We start from the raw sequence: 15181 nt of genomic DNA, 5'->3' as shown, positions 1-15181 counted from the left end.
AATCATAGCATGATAAAAAAAAAACATAAATACGTAAGGCAGAAGACTCAATCTACCCCACTCACTGTCTATCTAAATCCAGAATTGTCTTGGCTCTGATACCACCTGTTGTGACGACCCGAGTTCTAATCTCTCAATAAACATTAATCAACAATAATAGACAAAAATCAATGTCTAACAAAAGAATAAAATTTTTTTTTTTTTAAAAATGGATTTCCCTGCGCACGCGCGGGCATCACCCCTCGCGCGCGCGCAAGCCAATAGGACCGAGGCCCCCTGGCTTGGCCCGCGCGCGCGCGAGCAGTAGCTCGCCCGTGCGCAGGTCAATCGGCCAGAAACTTGGCTGCACTCTGCTGCTGTTCAAAAATTGTTCTTCATGCATTTTCATCCAAGCATCAACTCCTAATGTTTTCATACATGATCTAAATCATATCAACATCTATCATGCTATACAATGGATACAAATAGATCAATACAAGGCCTTAAAACATAAACAAGGTTATCACAACAAGCAAGAAGCATTGTTATACCATTCAAGATCATGATACCCAAGTTGATTCAAAGGATTTTACATAGCATTTCAAATCCTATAAAAATCAACCAAACCACAACTAGATCATCTATAAGTTGTGAATTAAGTAGCTATAACAAGATCATGTTTAAGGCTCAATTCTACAACATGACAGCTCATTCAACTTCTAACTCGGATCATCACGCTATATTCTCTCCTCCCTTGTTCTTCAATTCCGCTTTTGTCCGGCTCCACTCCCTCCTATTGCAATGACACATACAACAAAATAATAGCCGGATAACTCCGGTGAGAAATAGATTTCCCAGTAAAAGCGAATAAACATGCATAACAAACATATATCAAGATCATGATATAAAGGTAAATACAATGCATGTTTTAAAAACAAGGTTCATCTCTTCATTCGTCGGTTGGGATCCCGAGAAGTAGATATCATAACTAATCCACCGACTCTCCCGCTCGAGGTGGGGTTACTTATCTTTCTTCTCTAGACTTTGAAGCAATCATATATGGAAATCAGACGCTAGGCTAAAACAACCACCCAGGCCATACATATACGATTCCTCAAATCGTCTATTCGAACGTTTCCGTTCATTTCAAAATCAAGGAATAAGTCTTCAAGATGAATGCAACATATATCATCATCAAGGCATTCATAACATCAAAAACTTATTCAACAACTCAAATGAAAGCACATAAGAGCAATTAAGCAAACAAGTATGTGATTTAGGGGAACTCGATACAAACCATCTCGAGTTGTATTCCCAATCAAGTAGTAGTCCACTTTTACCTTTCAAATATGGTGTTTAGGATGTCTTCGAACTTGTCAAAGTCTGTACAAGATCAATCACCAAAAACTCATCTCAAATTCTGCTCACTATCAACCCAAACTTCAACAAGAACTTCAAGGCAAACTGTACCAACCTTGTTCTATCTTCTATCGGTTCCGGAGTCGACTTCTTGAGTTTATATACTCTGTTTATGCACTGAAACAATAGCATAACAATCAAGGAATCATCAGCAAATATTTCAGCAACTTCTAAGTTCAAGAATAATAACAAATCACTTCAAATCAAGAGTTCGACGGCATATCGGTACAAACTCGGCGATTCCCAATTGCAACTAAACAAGTCTATAATCATATACATCTTTTCATCAGCTGAATATGACTCAAAACCAGCATAACATAAGGTATAGATTTCGACATAAGTGCTGGAGATTCATAAGAACATGATATACAACTCAATCCTCAACCCAACTTTGATAAAACAAGTTATAAAAGCTCTTCAACACCAATTCAACCATAATTCTGATATCTGTAATTTTCGAAATCTCAAACCCTGAAGAACAAAAAGGAAACTTACATCAAATCGAAGGTCTCATTTCAAGGATTCCAAAACATCTTTTGGAATCGAAATCGGATACTCGAGTCAAAAGATATGGCAATCGCAAGATGAAGAAATAAATTGGAGAGATCTTTGTTCTTGCCTCTCGGTTCCTTCCTCTGATTTTCTGAATAATCTGATGAATTGAAAGAGAATCACACGTGCACAAGTTTAAGAATCACAAGTGTCCCACTAAAATTCAAGATTTTGCACTTTGGCCCCTCAAGACTTCCAAAATTGCAATTCAGTCCTTCATTTCTCTTTTCATTCAATTTCAATCCTAATCAATTTAAGAATATTAGAATTTAAATCAAAACTCCAAATATTCCCAAATTAAAGATTCTCGGATCAAAATTAAATAATTATGGGCGTTACATAAAATAACATTAACATTACACTATATTATAACTAAAATTACACTAAGTTTACACTATAGTGTAACTAAATTTACACTACAATAACACTATAGTATAACTAAAATAACACTAGAATTACACTATAGAATAACTAAAATTACACTAGGATTACACTATAGTATAACTAAAATAACACTAGCATTACACTATAGTAAAACTAAATTTACACTTCAATAACACTATAGTATAACTAAAATAACACTAGCATTATACTATAGTATAACTAAAATTACACTAGGTTTACACTATAGTGTAACTAAATTTACACTACAATAACACTATAGTATAACTAAAATAACACTAGAATTACACTATATTATAACTAAAATTACACTAGGTTTACACTATAGTGTAATTAAATTTACACTACAATAACACTATAGTATAACTAAAATAACACTAGAATTACACTATAGTATAACTAAATTACACTAGGATTACACTAGTTTAAATTTAGTTATACTATAGTATAACTAAAATTAAACTAGGATTACACTATAGTATAACTAAATTTACACTACAATAATACTATAGTATAACTAAAATAACACTAGCATTACAATATAGTATAACTAAAATTACAATAGGTTTACACTATAGTATAACTAAATTTACACTACAATAACACTATAGTATAACTAAAATAACACTAGCATTACACTATAGTATAACTAAAATTACAATAGGTTTACACTATTGTATAACTAAATTTACACTACAATAACACTATAGTATAACTAAAATAACACTAGCATTCGACTATAGTATAAAGTATAACTAAAATTACACTAGGATTACACTACAGTATAACTAAATTTACACTACAATAACACTATAGTATAACTAAAATAACACTAGAATTACACTATAATAAAATTAAAATTACACTAAGATTACACTATAGTATATAACTAAAATAACACTATCATTACATTATAGTATAACTAAAATTACACTAGGTTTACACTATAGTATAACTAAATTTATACTACAATAACACTATAGTATAACTAAAATAAGACTAGCATTTCACTATAGTATAACTAAAATTACACTAGGTTTACACTATAGTATAACTAAATTTTCACTACAATAACACTATAATATAAGTAAAATAACACTGGCATTACATTATAGTATAACTAAAATTACACTTGGATTAACTATAGTATATCTGAAATAATACTAGCATTACACTATAGTATACCTAAAATTACACTAGGATTACACTATAGTTTTACTAAATTTACACTACAATAACACTATAGTATAACTAAAATAACACTAGCATTAAACTATAGTATAACTAAAATTATACTAGGTTTACACTATAGTATAACTAAATTTACACTACAATAACACTATAGTATAACTAAAATAACACTATCATTACATTATAGTATAACTAAAATTACACTTGGATTAACTATAATATAACTAAATTTACACTACAATAACACTATAGTATAATTGAAATAACACTAGCATTACACTATAGTTGTAATGCCCGGAATTATTTAATTTTAATCCGAGAATATTTAATTTGGGAATATTTTGAGTTTTGATTTAAATTCTAATATTCTTAAATTATTTAGGATTGAAATTGAATTAAATGAGAAATTGAGGACTGAATTGAAGAGAAGCAAGAATTGGAGGACCAAAGTGCAAAATCCTTATTTTGAATGGGACACTTGTTAATTGGTTTAGCATTCACGTGTAATATTAAATTTTATCAGAATTTTTGAGACAAGAACAGAGCAAACCGATTCCTTTGCTTTTCTTTGCCATCTTCATCTTCAAATTGAGATATCTTGAGATCCGGATATCCGATTTTGATTCCGAAAAATGTTCTGGAATCCTTGAAATGAGACCTTCGATTTGATTTAAGTTTTATTTCAGTTCATCAGGGTTTGAGAATTCTAAAATGGTAGTTATCATTATTGTGTTGTGAATTGAGGTTGATGAGCTTCTATACTTTGTTATATTGATGTTGGGTTGAGGAATGATTGTTGTATCATGTTCTTATGATTTCTCAGCCACTATTAGATGTATATGTTGCTGATATGTTGAGGATTATGCTGGTTTTTTAATCCTATACAGCTGATATGAATGTTAGAATGGTTACGGTTGAGTTTTGATTGCCGAGTTTATACCGATATGCCGTCGAACTTTTGATTTGAAGTGTTTTGCTATCTTGTGCTTGAATTGTTATTGAGCTGAGTCTTAGCTGATGATTCCTTGGTTGTATGCTATGATTTCAGTGTATAAACAGGACACATCGAGCTTGATAACATCGACTTCAAACCGGTAGAGAATTGAAGCAAGGTTTGAAGATATTCTACAATAGAGTTGTATGGTTTTGATCAGATTTTGGGTCAAGGCTTATAATAGTTTATTGTACAGCTTTGGACAGTTTGAAGACATCATACACATAACATTTGAAAGGTAAAAGTGGACTACTACTTGAATGGGACTATAACTCGAGATGGTTTGTATCGAGTTCCCTAAATCACATACTTATTTGCTTAATTGCTTTTCTATGCTCTTTTATGATTTACTGAATGAGTATTAGATGTTAATGAATGCTCTTGTGATGATATATATTGCATTCATCTTGAAAGACTTATTCTCTGATTTTGAAATAAACGGAAACGTTTGAATAGACGATTTGAGGGATTATATATGTATGGTCTAGGTGGTTGACGTAGCCTAGCGTCTGAAATGCATATGTAGTGGCTTCAAATTCTAGAGAAGTAAGATAAGTAGCCCCACCTCGATTGGGAGAGTCGGTGGTTAGCTATGATATCTTCTTCTCGGGATCCCAACCGACGAGATAAGAGATGAACCTTGTTTTAAAACATGCATTGTCTTTATTTATATCATGAGTTTGATATATGTTTTATATGCATGTTTAGTTGCTTTTACTGGGAAATCTATTTCTCACCGGAGTTATACGGCTATTGTTGTGTTGTATGTGTCATGGTAATAGGCGGGAGTGGAACCGGGCAAAAGCGAACTTGAAGAACAAGGGATAAGAAGAATAGCGTGATGATCCAAGTTTAGATGGTTTGAGTGAGCTGTCAAAGAAAGTGTTGAATGTCATAAACATGATTATGTTATAGCTACTTGTACCAAGATTTGCTGATAATAAGTTGTTGTCTTGTTTATGTATATAGGATTTGGAAAGATGTGTAAATCCTTGAGACAACATGTTGTTGTAGCTTAATGTTTTTACTATCATAATGAATCTTCTATGGTTCATGTGTTTATATTGAGATGATTTTAAGGCATTGTGATGATTCAATTCTATCAACTTTATCATGTGAGAATGCATGTTGGCTTATGATATTTGAATAGGTTTTGTATGAGTTGATATTGGATGAAAAATGCATGAAGGTACTCGTTTTTGACAGAAAAAGCTATTCTGTTCTTTTTCTGGAAAATGCTCTTGCTCGATCGGTGAATTATCACGGATCGAGCGAGGCCATTATTGCAGGGACAGAAAACTTGAAGATTGTGGCTCGCTCGATCGCTGAATTGTTGCAGATCGAGCGAGGCCACCATTTTGTTGCACTCGAGGTGCTCTGTTTTTTTTAAAAAAAAAAAAAAAATTTTCTTTGTTTAGTCTTTGATTCCTTGACTATTAATTATGATGATTTGATTAAATGAGAGATTAGAACTCGGGTCGTCATAACAGGTAGTATCAGAGCAAAAAAGTTCTGGACTAAGATAGATAGCGAGTGGGGTAGATCGATTCTTCTTCCTTACTTGTTTATTATGCTATGATTTATTACATGCTTGACTTACATGGTATAAATGCTAGCATGTTTTACTTTCAAGTATTTTATTACATGATGTTTTATTTATTTTATTTGAAAGTATGATTGATAATGATTAAAGATGCATGCTTATTGCACTATCTGACATGATACAAGCATGTGATCTGTTGTTTACGACATGCTACCTGATTATCTGAGTCGATTGGAAGCATGTGCTATCTGAATACCTCGATTATTTATTTACGATTGAATCAGAACCGAGTCTTGATCAGAGGTAAGATGATCAGAGGAGGACTGAAATAAATTTGATGATTCTGGTATCCTAACCCTTTTGATAATCAGATATGTCTCGACGACCAGGCCGACCTCCTCTCAGACCACAAGTTTCTACTCCTTGGCCAGAGCAGACAGTGCATCCTCTGCCTAAACAAACAGTAGTACCTCCGACAGTGCCTCAAGCTACTGCAATTCCGAGTAATGAACAGGGAAGTACTTCTCGAGATATGACTGATATGTCAGCTACTCCGATGGAAACACTGCTCAAACGTTTTCAATCATACCATCCGCCTACACTGAAGGGTACTGAGAATGCAGTCGAATGTGAAGGATGGCTTGATGATATGGAGATGTTGTTTGATTCACACGACTATGGTGATGAGCGGAGAGTCAGACTGATTGGGCACCAATTGCATGAGGTTGCGAAGAGCTGGTGGTTCACGACTAAGAAGGCACTGGAGCGTAGAGGAACAGTACTCACCTGGACAGTCTTCAAAATTGAATTCTATCAACGATTCTTTTCGGTGTCTTACCGCAAATATAAGGGTGCAGAGTTTGCTAATTTGAAGCAGGGAAATTTGAATATTGAAGACTATGTTGCAAAATTCTCTACATTGCTACGTTTTGCTCCACACGTTGCTGACAGTGATGAGGCTATGGCTGATCAGTTCATTAATGGACTGAATCCAGAGGTATTTACTTTGGTGAACACAAGGCGACCAAATACATTTGCTGATGCCTTGAACAGTGCCAAAGGAGCAGAAGCTGGTTTGATACAACAGCGAGGAGCTTTGTATTCTGTTCAACCTCCGAGACAGCCACAATATTCAGCTTCAATCTCACAACAACCTCCTCGGTTTGAAAGTGGTGGCAGTAGCAGTAGCAAGAAGAAATTTTGGCAAGCTCGAGGAAAGCAGTTTAAGAGATCTGGGAGCAGTTCTTCGAGTTCGAGTGGGTCAAAACCGAAGTCTGGCATGGTTTGTAACAGTTGTGGTGGAAGTCATCCGACTAATCAGTGCCGAGGCTTATTTGGGAGTTGCCATATATGCCATCAGCCAGGACATTTTGCGAGAGTGTGTCCTCAGAGAGGTTCCGGACAGTCACGAGGTACAGAGTCATCATGATCAGTGGCTCAACCTGGGAGGCAAGCCTCATCTGTCCATTCCTTCCAACCACCACACCCACAGCAACAACCAAGGCCAGGAGGAAGTCAGACAGGTAGCCAGCCTTCGAGACAACAGACTCATGTCTTTGCATTGACAGAGGAATAGGCACAGGGAGCATCGGATGATGTTATTGCAGGTAACTGTTCTCTTTATGGTTATCCTGCCTATGTATTGATAGATACAGGTGCATCCCATACATTTATCTCTGAACGATTTGTGTCATTACATGCTTTGCCTGCTGAATCTTTACCTGTTGTTGTATCTGTCTCTTCTCCTTTGGGGAGAGGTCTTATATCAATTCAGGCAGTTAAGGATTGTTTATTACAGTACAATGGTAATGAAATAGAGATAGATTGTATTGTGCTTGGTTTGTCTGATTTTGACTGCATTATCGGAATTGATATGCTAACCAAGTACAGAGCTACCGTGGACTGTTTTCAGAAAGTGGTGAGGTTCAGACCTGAGATGGCTGGAGAATGGAAGTTTTATGGTAAGGGTTCTCGTGCTAAGATTCCTCTGATTTCTTTATTATCCATGACCCGACTTTTGCAGAAAGGAGCGGAGGGATTTATTGTTTATGCAGTTGATGTTTTGAAAGCTAGCCCAAACCTGGCTGACTTTCCAGTGGTTAGTGAATTTGCGGATGTTTTTCCTGATGAGATTCCAGGACTACCTCCGTACCGTGAGATTGATTTAAACATAGAACTGATGCCAGGTACAGCACCGATTTCGGAAGCACATTATCGAATGTCACCAGTTGAATTGAAAGAGTTGAAAGAGCAGTTGGAAGATTTACTGGCCAAGGGATACATTCGACCCAGTGTTTCTCCTTGGGGTACTCCAGTGTTGTTTGTCAGAAAGAAAGAAGGTTCAATGAGATTGTGCATTGACTACCGGCAACTGAACAAGGCAACGGTAAAGAACAAATACCCTTTGCCTCGTATTGATGATTTATTTGACAAGTTGCAGGGTTCTTCTATGTATTCCAAGATCGATCTGAGATCTGGATACAATCAGCTGAGAGTTGGGGATTCTGATATTCCAAAAACCGCTTTCAGAACCAGGTATGGCCATTATGAGTTTATAGTTATGCCGTTTGGTCTGACGAATGCTCCATCTGTGTTTATGGCTTTAATGAACCGTGTGTTTCAGAAATATCTTGATGACTTCGTGATTATTTTTATTGATGATATTATGATATATTCGAAGAATTTGATTGATCATTCTGAGCATTTGAGAACTGTGTTGAAGACTCTGAGATCTGAGAAACTGTATGCTAAATGTCAAAATGTGAGTTTTGGCTGAAACAGGTTGTTTTTCTTGGACATATTATATCCGGAAATGGTATAGCTGTTGATCCAAGTAAAGTCGAGGCAGTGATCAGTTGATCGAGACCAACATTTGTTCCTGAGATACGTAGTTTTATGAGTTTGGCTGGGTATTATCGTCGATTCATTAAAGATTTTTCCAGTATTGCGAAGGAAATTACTCAGTTGACTCAGAAGAATGCTCCTTTTTTCTGGTCTGAAGCTTGTGAATCCAGTTTTCTTGAGTTGAAGAAACGACTGACCAGTGCACCAGTCTTGACGATTCCTTCTGCTACTGGTGGTTTCACTGTTTATTATGATGCATCTCATCGAGGTTTGGGATGTGTATTGATGCAGCGAGGGCATGTGATTGCTTATGCCTCACGATAGTTGAAGCCTCACGAGACCAGATATCTGATTCATGATCTTGAATTGGCCGCCATTGTATTTGCTTTGAAGATTTGGCGACATTATCTGTACGGGGAACAGTTTGAAATCTATTCTGATCACAAGAGTCTGAAATATTTGTTTTCACAGTCAAAATTGAATATGAGACAACGGAGATGGCTTGATTTGCTGAAAGATTTTGATTGTCAGATTAGATACTATCTGGGGAAATCGAATGCAGTAGCTGATGCATTGAGTCGAAAGGTATATTCTTTATCTCTATCGACGATTGGTGTATCTCATTTGATTGAAGACTGTTGTTGTTCTGGATTAGTATTTAATACGAATTATCAGCCTCTGCGACTTTATCAAATTCAAGTTGAACCAGAGTTACTTTTGAGAATTAGAGAAGCTCAGAAACTTGATCAGAGTGTGCAGAATTCAATTGAGAAAGTCCGGTCAGGGCATGTGTCTGAATATCAGGTTCAAGATGATCTTCTTTATGTTCATAATCGCCTTATAGTGCCTGATATATCTGATGTGAGACAACAACTACTGAAAGAGGCGCATTGTAGTCGATATAGCATTCATCCTGGAGGTAGGAAGATGTATAAAGATTTGAAGACTCGATATTGGTGGAAATCAATGAAGTCTGATATTACTGATTTTGTGTCTCGATGCCTTAATTGCCAACTAGTGAAGGCTGAAAGGAAGAAATCGCCTGGTTTGTTACAGAGTTTATCAGTGCCAGAATGGAAATGGGATCATATTTCCATGAACTTCGTGACGAAGTTACCTCGATCTTCTAGAGGTTGCGATGCTATCTGGGTGATTATCGACAGATTAACGAAGTCAGCGTGTTTTATTCCTTATCATATGACATATCGACACGATCAGATGACAGAACTTTATGTCCGAGAAGTTGTCAGATTACATGGAGTGCCGAAGTCTATGGTATCAGATCGTGATCCTCGATTTACATCTCATTTTTGGTACAGCTTACAGAATTCTTTGGGTACTCAGCTACACTTGAGCACAGCGTATCATCCACAAACAGACGGACAGTCTGAGCATACCATTCAGACATTGGAGGACATGTTGAGAGCTGTAGTGCTTGATTTTGGCACTAGTTGGCAAGAATCACTACCACTTTGTGAATTCTCGTACAACAACAGCTATCAATTGAGTATTGAGATGGCTCCATTTGAAGCTCTGTATGGTAGAAAATGTCGATCTGCTCTTTATTGGGATGATATCTCTGAAGTACCTGACATTGGGCCTGATATGATTCGAGATATGACAGAACAGGTAAAGCTTATTCAGAAAAGAATGAAGACAGCTCAGGACAGACAAGCGAAGTATGCCAATATTTGACGTCGACCTTTGTCTTTTGAACAGGGGGATCGTGTATTTCTGAAGATTTCTCCGTTCAGAGGCACCGTACGATTTGGCAAGCAAGGGAAGTTGTCTCCATGCTACATTGGTCCGTATGAAATTCTGGAGAAAATAAGCAATCTTGCCTATCGATTAGCTCTTCCTCCGGCTTTATCTGGAATACATGATGTCTTTCATGTATCGATGCTTCAAAATATCTTGCTGATGAATCTCATGTGCTTCAATCTGATGAGGCTGAACACGACGAGACTTTGAGTTATTTCGAAAAACCAATTCAGATTCTTGATCGAAAAGAGAAGCAACTACGAACAAAGATTATTCCACTTGTGAAAGTTCAGTGGAATCGTCATGGTATTGAAGAAGCAACTTGGGAGACAGAATCAGATATGAGGAAACGTTTTCCAGAGATATTTCAATAATGTGAGTCTCCTTTAGTTTTCTGTTATCTGATATATCTTATGTGTTGTTCGTACTTGAGATTTCGAGGACGAAATCGTGTCTTAGTGGGAGAGAATTGTAATGCCCGAAATTATTTAATTTTAATTCGAGAATATTTAATTTGTAAATATTTGGAGTTTTTATTTAAATTCTAATATTCTTAAATTATTTAGGATTGAAATTGAATGAAATGAGAAATTGAGGACTGAATTGAAGAGAAGCAAGAATTGGAGGACCAAAGTGCAAAATCCTTATTTTGAATGGGACACTTGTTAATTGGTTTAGCATTCACGTGTAATATTAAATTTTATCAGAGTTGTTGAGACAAGAACAGAGCAAACCGATTCCTTTGCTTTTCTTTGCCATCTTCATCTTCAAATTGAGATATCTTGAGATCCGGATATCCGATTTTGATTCCGAAAAATGTTCTGGAATCCTTGCAACGAGATCTTCGATTTGTTGTAAGTTTTATTTCAGTTCATCAGGGTTTGAGAATTCGAAAATGGTAGTTATCAAAATTGTGTTGTGAATTGAGGTTGATGAGCTTCTATACTTTGTTATATTGAAGTTGGGTTGAGGAATGATTGTTGTATCATGTTCTTATGATTTCTCAGCCACTATTTGATGTATATGTTGCTGATATATTGAGGATTATGCTGGTTTTTGAATCCTATACAGCTGATATGAATGTTAGAATGGTTACGGTTGAGTTTTGATTGCCGAGTTTATACCGATATGCCGTCGAACTTTTGATTTGAAGTGTTTTGCTATCTTGTTCTTGAACTGTTATTGAGCTGAGTCTTAGCTGATGATTCCTTGGTTGTATGCTATGATTTCAGTGTATAAACAGGACACATCGAGCTTGAGAACGTTGACTTCAAACCGGTAGAGAATTGAAGCAAGGTTTGAAGCTATTCTACAATAGAGTTGTATGGTTTTGAGCAGATTTTGGGTCAAGGCTTATAATAGTTTATTGTACAGCTTTGGACAGTTTGAAGACATCATACACATCACATTTGAAAGGTAAAAGTGGACTACTACTTGAATGAGACTATAACTCGAGATGGTTTGTATCGAGTTACCTAAATCACATACTTATTTACTTAATTGCTTTTCTATGCTCTTCTATGATTTATTGAATGAGTATTAGATGTTAATGAATGATCTTGTGATGATATATATTGCATTCATCTTTAAATACTTATTCTTTGATTTTGAAATAAACGGAAACGTTCAAATAGACGATTTGAGGGATTATATATGTATGGCCTGGGTGGTTGACATAGCCTAGCGTCTGAAATGCATATGTAGTGGCTTCAAAGTCTAGAGAAGTAAGATAAGTAGCCCCACCTCGATTGGGAGAGTCGGTGGTTAGCTATGATATATTCTTCTCGGGATCCCAACCGACGAGATAAGAGATGAACCTTGTTTTAAAACATGCATTGTCTTTATTTATATCATGAGTTTGATATATGTTTTATATGCATGTTTAGTTTCTTTTACTGGGAAATCTATTTCTCACCGGAGTTATCCGGCTATTGTTGTGTTGTATGTTTCATGGCAATAGGCGGGAGTGGAACCGGGCAAAAGTGAACTTGAAGAACAAGGGATAAGAAGAATAGCGTGATGATCCGAGTTTAGATGGTTTGAGTGAGCTGTCAATGAAAGTGTTGAATGTCATAAAATGATTATGTTATAGCTACTTGTACCAAGATTTGCTGATAATAAGTTGTTGTCTTGTTTATGTATATAGGATTTGGAAAGATGTGTAAATCCTTGAGACAACATGTTGTTGTAGCTTAATGTTTTTACTATCATAATGAATCTTCTATGGTTCATGTGTTTATATTGAGATGATTTTAAGACATTGTGATGATTCAATTCTATCAACTTTATCATGTGAGAATGCATGTTGGCTTATGATATTTGAATAGGTTTTGTATGAGTAGATATTGGATGAAAAATGCATGAAGGAACTCGTTTTTGACAGCAAAAGTTCTTCTGTTCTTTTTCTGGAAAATGCTCTCGCTCGATCGGTGAATTATCACGGATCGAGCGAGGCCATTAGTGCAGGGACAGAAAACTTGAAGATTGTGGCTCGCTCGATCGGTGAATTGTTGCAGATCGAGCGAGGCCACCATTTTGTTGCACCCGAGAGTTGGGCCTTTGTGCTCGCTCAATCGGTAGTTTTTTACCGATCGGGCGAGGTGCTCTGTTTTTAAAAAAAAATAAAAAATTATTTTTACTTTGTTTAGTCTTTGATTCCTTGACTATTAATTATGATTATTTGATTAAATGAGAGATTAGAACTCGGGTCGTCACAATAGTATAACTAAAATTACACTAGGATTACACTATAGTATAACTAAATTTACACTACAATAACACTATAGTATAACTAAAATAACACTAGCATTACACTATAGTATGACTAAAATTACACTAAGTTTACACTATAGTGTAACTAAATTTACACTACAATAACATTATATGATAACTAAAATAACACTGTAATTACGCTATAGTATAACTAAAATTACACTAGGATTACACTATAGTATTACTAAATTTACAATACAATAACACTATAGTATAACTAAAATAACAATAGCATTACACTATAGTATAACTAAAATTCCACTAGTTTTGCACTATAGTATAACTAAATTTACACTACAATAACACTATAGTATAACTAAAATAACACTAGCATTAGACTATATTATAAGTAAAATAACACTAGGATTACACTATAGTATAACTAAATTTACACTACAATAACACTATAGTATAACTAAAATAACACTAGAATTACACTATAATAAAACTAAAATTACACTAGGATTACACTTTAGTATATAACTAAAATAACACTAGCATTACACTATAGTATAACTAAAATTACACTAGGTTTATACTATAGTATAACTAAATTTACACTACAATAACCCTATAGTATAACAAAAATAACACTAGCATTACACTATAGTATAACTAAAATTACACTAGGTTTACACTATAGTATAACTAAATTTACACTACAATAATACTATAACTGAAATAATACTAGCATTACACTATAGTATAACTAAAATTACACTAGGATTACATTATAGTATAACTAAATTTACACTACAATAACTGTGATGACCCAATTATTAATCTCTCAATCTCAAAGTTAATCCATAATACATGAATTAAGTCTATCATTAAGCTATAAAGAAAAGGGAAAGAAAATAAAAAAAAATATTTAAAAATTGAGCTGCGCTCGCGTGGCTAAAAAGTGCCGCGCGAGCGCACCTTGTTTTACTCAAAACACAGGTGCAGCTCGGGGCTGCGCGCGAGCTGCTCTTTTCTGTAGCTCGGGCGCGGTCCTGGGCAGAAAAATTTGCAGCAAATCTCTCCCTTTTCTGAGCCTAGAAAACATTCTCAATCATCTATACCAAGTCTAAAAAAATCTCATACAACATCCAACATGTAATAGACAAGGTAGATGAAGTCATTAACAAGAGCATAAACATATCTCAAATTGGAGTTTACACTATTACTTCAAGCTATAATACAAAGTCAAAGAGTAGAAACTCTAGACAATAACTCAACTCCAAAAGTTCAAACATCCACTCTTGTTCTGATCATAAAGTTGACAACAAACTTGACTTCTAATCCGGATCATCACTCTATTCTCCTCATCCCTTGTTCTTCAAGTTCGCTTTTGCCCGGTTCCTCTCCCGCCTATTGCCATGACACATACAACACAACAATAGCCGGATAACTCCGGTGAGAAATACATTTCCCAGTAAAAGCAACTAAACATGCATATACAACATATATCAAGCTCATGATATAAATAAAAACAATGCATGTTTTAAAAACAAGGTTTATTCAAGAACTCTCTCATTTCGTCAATTGGGATCCCGAGAAGAAGATATCATAGCTAACCACCAACTCTCCCGATCGAGGTAGGACTACTTATCTTACTTCTCTAGACTTTGAAGCCACTATATATGCACTTCAGACGCTAGGCTACGTCAACCACCCAGGCCATACATATATAATCCCTCAAATCGTCTATTCGAACATTTCCGTTCATTTCAAAATCAAGG

Source organism: Henckelia pumila, chromosome 3 (assembly GCF_033568475.1).
Source record: "Henckelia pumila isolate YLH828 chromosome 3, ASM3356847v2, whole genome shotgun sequence".
NCBI lineage: Eukaryota > Viridiplantae > Streptophyta > Magnoliopsida > Lamiales > Gesneriaceae > Henckelia > Henckelia pumila.
This window is presented reverse-complemented; position numbering follows the sequence as displayed.